This window comes from Nannospalax galili, unplaced genomic scaffold, assembly GCF_000622305.1.
Source record: "Nannospalax galili isolate Female #2095 unplaced genomic scaffold, S.galili_v1.0 scaffold635, whole genome shotgun sequence".
NCBI classification, from domain to species: Eukaryota; Metazoa; Chordata; class Mammalia; order Rodentia; family Spalacidae; genus Nannospalax; species Nannospalax galili.
In genome coordinates this window covers 756,200-763,250 of record NW_008335836.1, presented here as the reverse complement: position 1 = coordinate 763,250, position 7,051 = coordinate 756,200, and the positions used below count along the sequence as shown (strand labels likewise).

General features: G+C 40.1%; 1 pseudogene; it reads left to right on the top strand.

Moving 5' to 3' along the window:
• Positions 1 to 2,287: 2,287 nt before the first annotated feature.
• On the top strand, positions 2,288 to 3,191 carry LOC103732060 (annotated as a pseudogene).
• Positions 3,192 to 7,051: the final 3,860 nt, after the last annotated feature.

Here is a 7,051-nt window from a genome sequence, read left to right as displayed (position 1 = left end):
CTGTGGGGCATCTTCTTGATGAGTGATGTGGGAGGGCCCAGCCCACTGTGGGTGGTGCCACCCCTGGGCAGGTGGGCCTGTTTTGCCTAAGAAAGCACTCTGAGCAGGGACCAGGGAGCAAGCCAATCAGCAGTGTTCCTCCATGGCCTGTCCTTCAGCTCCTGCCTCCAGGTTCCTGCCCTGGGAGATGTAAGATAAAAAAAAATCCTTTCCTCCCCAAGTTGGTATTGGTCAGAGTGTTTTGTCACAGCAGTGGAAAACAAACTAGCACATCTAGTTTAACATGTCCTGTATTGTTCTAAGAAAGATTCTGTTGGTAAGAAGACTCATAAAAGAAAGCAAGTACCAGAGTTCGATAAGACTGGAAATAAATGGATTAGCAAATCCTCCTCAGGTGGCCTCATGTGGGTTAGATTACAGGCACCCTTTCATTTTTAAAGACAATCTATGATCATTAAGGTGAAAGAGGAACAACTAATATACTGCTGAATTGTAGGGAAGACATGGTCGTGCAGTTTCTCTTTTATCTAACTGTTATTTTAGGTCATTCTCACAGTATTTATTCAAAGTACACTTAAATCACATCAGAAAACAAGTTTTGTATGTGCTAATAACAATTATATAAAGTGTCTAATCTATTATGCCTTCAGGAGAGAAAATATTTTTTGAAGGATATAGTAATGCAGTTTTCAAATAGCCGTGAGGCAGCACCCCATCCATCCATGACTTTAGCTGATAACAAGATGAAGATCTTTAACACACTGGAATGTCTTTAGTATCATGTTGTCCTGGGTGAGAATGGCTAGTGAACAGGATGAGGACAGAGACAGAGGCGGTAAGGGAGTCATCCCTGGAAAAGAATGCAAAAGCAAAGAAGTGCCAGACTCTTCTCTGTAGAAGTTTTTTTTTTTTTTCAATAAAACAAAAGATATGTGGACACTAAGAGTTTCTCTTCATAGACTGTTTGCCATTTTTTCAAACATCCCAACAGAAATGATCAGACACCCTTACCTTAGAGATATAAAAAGTGATGCTGTTAAAATGGTGTTTTAGGTTGTTTCTCCATTGCTGACACAAAACACTCTGACCAATACCAACTTGGGGAGGAAAGGGTTTATTTGTCTTACATCTACTAGGTCACAGTTCATCATGGGACCCAAGACAGAAACTCAGGGTGGGAAACTGGAAGCAGGAGCTAAAGCACAGGACATGGAGGAACACTGCTTACTGTCTTGCTCCTCTGGCTGCCGATCAACCTGCTTTTATATACAACATAGGCCCACCTGCCTATGAATGGCAGCACCCATAGTAGGCTGGGTCCTCCCATATCACTCAATAATGAAGAAGATGCCCCACAGACATTGACTCAGGCCAGTCCAATGGAGGAAACACAACTGAGACTCCCTTAACCCAGGTTTGTCAAGTTGACACTAAAGTTATCCAGCACAAAAGGAGAGGCTGCATGTTGACACTTGCTGTAAAATACAAGTCATGTGCAGTGACCAGAAAATGGGGGTTGAGAGTCAGCTTTTAGAAAAGCAGAAAAGATCAATAAATTAAAAAAAGAAAGTAGATGATTTTTTCAGGGGATTCATAAAATAAACCTTAAAATATATGTGTGCGTATTTAAGAAAACAGAGAACATTCAAGGTATAAATTAGCATGCAATTATGGAAAGGCTTGGAGAGAAGGGTCACAGATGGATAGATTGTGGCTACCCTGGTCTACATAGCAAGTACAGTTGGGCTATAGATAGGCCTCTCTCAAAAAGACCAAAACAAAGTAAAAGAAAGAAAGAAAAAGAAAAAAAGGACTGACCTAAAAAACCAACTAACAAACTGCATACTGATTTGGGGAAAACTAAGTAAATTCCACTCCAGTGGATTATTCATGTCTAGGGTAAGTAGTTATAAGTACTTTTAAGATTTTCACTCTATGAATTCAAATTGTAAGGCCACAATAATGCATACATAGTAAAGAACAAGGAAAAGGGAATGTTTTGGTCTGTACTCTTGGATCAGAAATAAGCCACTTGCAAGTTAAATTTCACTCAAAGATAAAGGTAAGGGTATATTTAGAGCAGAGTGGGTGATTTTTTATCATTTTGTAAAAGAAGACTGTAAATTAGATAGAAGCTGTTGGGATGAAGGAGAGAAGTTGATATACTCCTAAGAAAATTAAGTATATCAGTTCAAAATGAATTGCTTTCTCTTCTTTGATTCGTGAACCCTTAACATGAAATAGCAGCTGAACAGTGAAATGAGTCCTCAGTCCTGACTGACTTACCATGCTCACATTCAATGGCTCAGTCTTCATGCCTTCTGTGTTAACACTAGTTGGAATCCCTGGCCTGGAGTCAGTGCAGTGTTGGATCGGGATTCCCATCATCGGCATGATGGGAAATTCCCTCATTTTAGCTATAATCAACTGTGTAAAGCGCCTCCATATACCCATATAAATTTTCTTGGCTATGTTGGTAGCCATGGACATCGCCCTTAACACGTGAATTCTTCTGAAAATGTTGGGCATCTTCTGGTTTCATCTGCCACAGATTTTTTTTGATGCCTGCCTGTGAAAAATGTAGCTCATTCATTCCTTCCAGGCAACAGAATCAGGCATCCTACTGGCCAAGGCCCTGGATCACCATGTGGCCATCTGCAACACCTTGAGGCATGCCACCATCTTCTCTCAACAACTCTTGATTTACCTTGGAGTTGGCGTGGTGCTCAGAACTTTCATTCTTACATTTCCATCGACATTACCCATCAAATTCCACCTGATGTACTACCGAACCATTGTTATCGCTCACTCTTATTGTGAACACATGGCCATTGTGAAAATGGCAGCTGATGATGTCTGAATCAACAGGATATATAGCCTATTTTTTGCCTTTGCCATCTTATGGTTTGACATAATCTTCATCACCTTCTCCTAGATCTTCATCACTGTCTTCCAGTTGCCCCAGAGGGAGACATGATCCAAAGCCTTTGGCACCTGCGTTGCTCACATCTGTGTCTTCCTGCAGTTCTACTTGCTGGTCTTCTCCTTCTTCACACACAGGCCTCTATATTCACATCCTCCTAATGGATCTTTTAGTCCCACCTTTCCTCAACCCCATTGTTTATGGTGTCAGAACTACACAAATCCATGAACAAGTTCTGAAAATTCTTTTATTGAGAAAAACTTCTTGAACATTACTGATTTGCTCTATAGAAATGTTTGTTGGTTTCAAATATGGAGCTAAAATGATTTTCAATTGAATGTCTTCATCCAATAGCACAATTGATATTTGTTATTCTTCTCCAGGGACAAGCTACCTGATAGATTGTCTAATTGCAGATGTTTGGCCTGAAACCCCTATAAACCAAAACACCACTAAAGGGACTCAGTGAATTATATAAATCTCTGTATATGTGATATTTAATGCATATATTATTTTGCATAGGCATACATAGATTATAGCTAATATATGCAAATAAATGTAGCAATACTAATCAAAGAGTAGGGTAATCATTTAAAGGAATTGTTACAGTTTTGGGAGGAATTGGAGGGAGGAGACAGAGGGCCAAAAATATTGTAAATATGGTACTCAAGTATGAAGTCCCCCCAAACAGTAATCCCTTGGTTCAGGAACCAGAAAAAAAATTAGATGCTTATAATTTGGGAGATATTCATTTAATCAAAATAATAGCAACTGTTTTGGCTCACATATAATAAAAATTCTCTTAGGCTCTGATTTCAAATTATGTAGTATAGTTTCTGGTTTGGGTTTCTGTATTTACATTGAAATATTCTTGCACCATGTTGACATATCTAACAACACGTTTCAGAGAACAGCGCTTGCTTCCAGTAATGTCAGAAGACTGTACTATACATCAGTATCTTTAAATGCCAACCCAAGTAACACCTGTGATTCTAAGTATGTTCCAGTTTCTAGTGTTTGCTTCTAAGCTACATTTTCACCGATTTGGAATCATCAATCTGTTTTCTATGCATTCCATAAATACTTTTTGATATAATAGAAATATGTAATCAATAATGCACACAGAAGTATATATTGATGTCAAAAAGCTATAAATAAATCATAATCGAGTTTGAAGTTATCAGCATGTTCACAAATATACTTATAAGGAAACAAAACCAAAATATAGACTTACATAGTGAATGTTGTATGCTCCAAGCTACAGATATTAGTCATTTTAGTGTAAATTTGGGAATTAGATGGATTTTAACAAAATTTAGAGGTGAAGATTGAGTAACTGTATGCAGAGGCAAATTGTGCTACATTTAAAAATTGTCTACTGCCAGCATCTTGAGAACTGCATCCTACATATCTTTATTTCAGAAATGATTAGAGTACTGCCTGACACTTCATATAACACAGAAAATGTTTTTTTTTTCTGTAAGTCAATGGTTAATGCAGTACATAAAGCCATACATAAAACCTGTATAGCCAAGATTTTTTTCCATTATTATTAATGTTAAGGAATCCCTTTGTGATTGTGAAACATCATTTCAGGTCAATATGAAAATAATCATAACTGATTTGAGAGAACATTAGAGTTGGAAGACCCTCTAGATGTGAAGCAATCACACATGAATTGCAGTCACTACAGACAGAAACAGATGTTACTGCTTAGTTCCCATTTGGAAAAAATTGCTTCTTCTGTTATATAAAGCATTGTGTTCTAAACACAATTATTTTCTTTCCTGAATTGACAATTCTATTTCCATTTCTGAATCTCAAAACCTAACACAGCAAGTATTAGACAGGGCATACTAGATTCAGATTTATCCTAGTTTCTTTTCATATGTTTTTACTGAATTTTTGTGTATTTCATACACAACTTCTTCATCATAATTATACACCCATCCCCACTGACAACCTCCCATAGCCCTCTCTTCCGGATAGCTTTATGTGAGCATTATTGAATACATCTTTACACACCTGGGAAGAGGGAGCCTCAATTGGGGAATTACCTCCATTGAACTGTCCTGTGGCCATGTCTGTGAGGTATTTTCTTGATTTTTGAGAGATGTGGGAGGTCCCAGCACACTGTGGGCAGTGCCACCTCTGGGTAAATTATTATGTATTGTGTAAGAAAGCATGCTGAGCGTGGGCCAGGGGAGCAAGCCCATAAGCAGTGTTCCTCCATGGCCTGTGCTTCAGCTCCTGCCTCAAGGTTTCTGCCCTGAGTTCCCACCTTGGGCTCCCTGATGGACTGTGACTGGAGAGATGAAAACTAAATAAACCCTTTCCTCCCCAAGTTGGTATTGGTCAGAGTACTTTGTCACAGCAATGGATAAACGAACTAGAACAGAATTTGGTAAAAGAGAGTGGGGTATTGCTGTGACAGACCTGATGGTGTTTTGAGGAGAATTGTAAAAGCATTTGGAACTCTGGGCTGGAAAAGTCAAGTGCTTAGAGTTTGTTTCTGTGGAGCTTGGAACAGTTACACTGAAAGAGTAACTGTATGATGGAGGCCTGGCTTGTGAATCTTCAAAGGGAAACAGAGAATATCAGTGCTGTTTGTATGAAATCTTGAATTGAGACTCTGGGTTCTGGTCACCATAGGCTGAGGAATCAGCTGTGATTAAGTAGAAACCTTTGTTTTACTGGAACAATTAATCCTGGTTATCTGGTGCTGAAAAAAAATCAGCTGTAAGTAACAAGAGACCAGCATCACTGTGGCAAAATATTCTGTGAAGTATTTTTTTAGGGTTAGCACACAGAAGTTATGGTCTAGAAGGGACCTCTGAGTCTCCCTCTGAAGCTGGAAGCAGGACTCGTTAAGGTAATGGGTAAGAGTCTCCTGCATAGTTCTGGTAGTTAAAGAAAGAAGTTGCAGCTTAGCACCCTCAGAGGCAAGGAAAAGCCATTGGTGAAAGTGTAGCCTTAGCTGCAGTGAAGACGCCATGATTGACGGCATCATGGAGAGAATCTGAGGCCTTGCAGCCCAAGATGCCAGAAGAAGCTATTGGTGAGGGTGCAGCCTCAGTTTAAGTGGAAATCCAAGCTTCATGGAGATACCAGGACCATGGGACGACCACTAAAGTAGCAGAATGCAGATGGCTTGGGTCTGCAAGATCAACTGTGTGTGCTGTGGATGGCAGAATCAGAAAAGTGGAGCTGCCAAAACCCTTTGAAGCCCAGAAGGTCATGAGTGAATCCCAGTCCAGCCTGGAGCTACTTTGCTGGACTTTGGTTTTGCTTAGTGTGCCCAGTTCCTCTCTTTTGAAATAAGACAGTATTTGTTTTGGATTTTATAGGAACCCACAGTTAAGAGATTTTTTAAAAAGACTGGATTTTTAGTGTTTGGATCTATTAAGGGCTGTGGGACTTTTAAGGCTGTACTGTCTTATGTTGTGATATTGATGTTAACATCATATCTTGGGGACAAGAAATGGAAAGGGTGTGCTTTAATAGTGATATATTTGTGTGTCAAGTTGACAAGGGGTCAAGTGTGTTGGATAGCTTTAGTTGTCAACTTGACACGTGGGTGGAGGGAGCCTCAGTTGGGGAATTTCCTCCATTGGATTGGCCTGTGGATCTGTTTATGGGGCATTTTCTTGATTATTGAGTGATGTTGGATGGCCCAGCCCCCTGTGGGCAGTGCCACTCCTGGGCAGGTTATTCTGTACTATGTAAGAAAGCAGGCTGAGCATGGTTCAGGGGAGCAAGTCAGTAAGCAACATTGCCCCATGGCCTGTGCTCCAGGTCCTGGCTTCATGTTCCTGTCCTGATTTCCTACCTTGGGCTCCCTCAGTGATGAACTGTGACCCTGGAGATATAAAATAAAATAAGCTCTCCCCTTAATGAGATAATCTCTTGGGGCTGGAGAGATGGCTCAGCAGTTAAGAGCACTGACTGCTCTCATAGATGACCAGATTTGATACCCAGCCCCCATATGGTGGCTAACAACCATCTGTAAATCCCATTCCAGGAAGGATGGGATTTGATGCCTTCTGTAAATCCCATTCTAGGAAGGAAGGATCTGATGCCTTCTGACCTCCATGAGCATTATTGCATAACACAGATTCACTTACACAT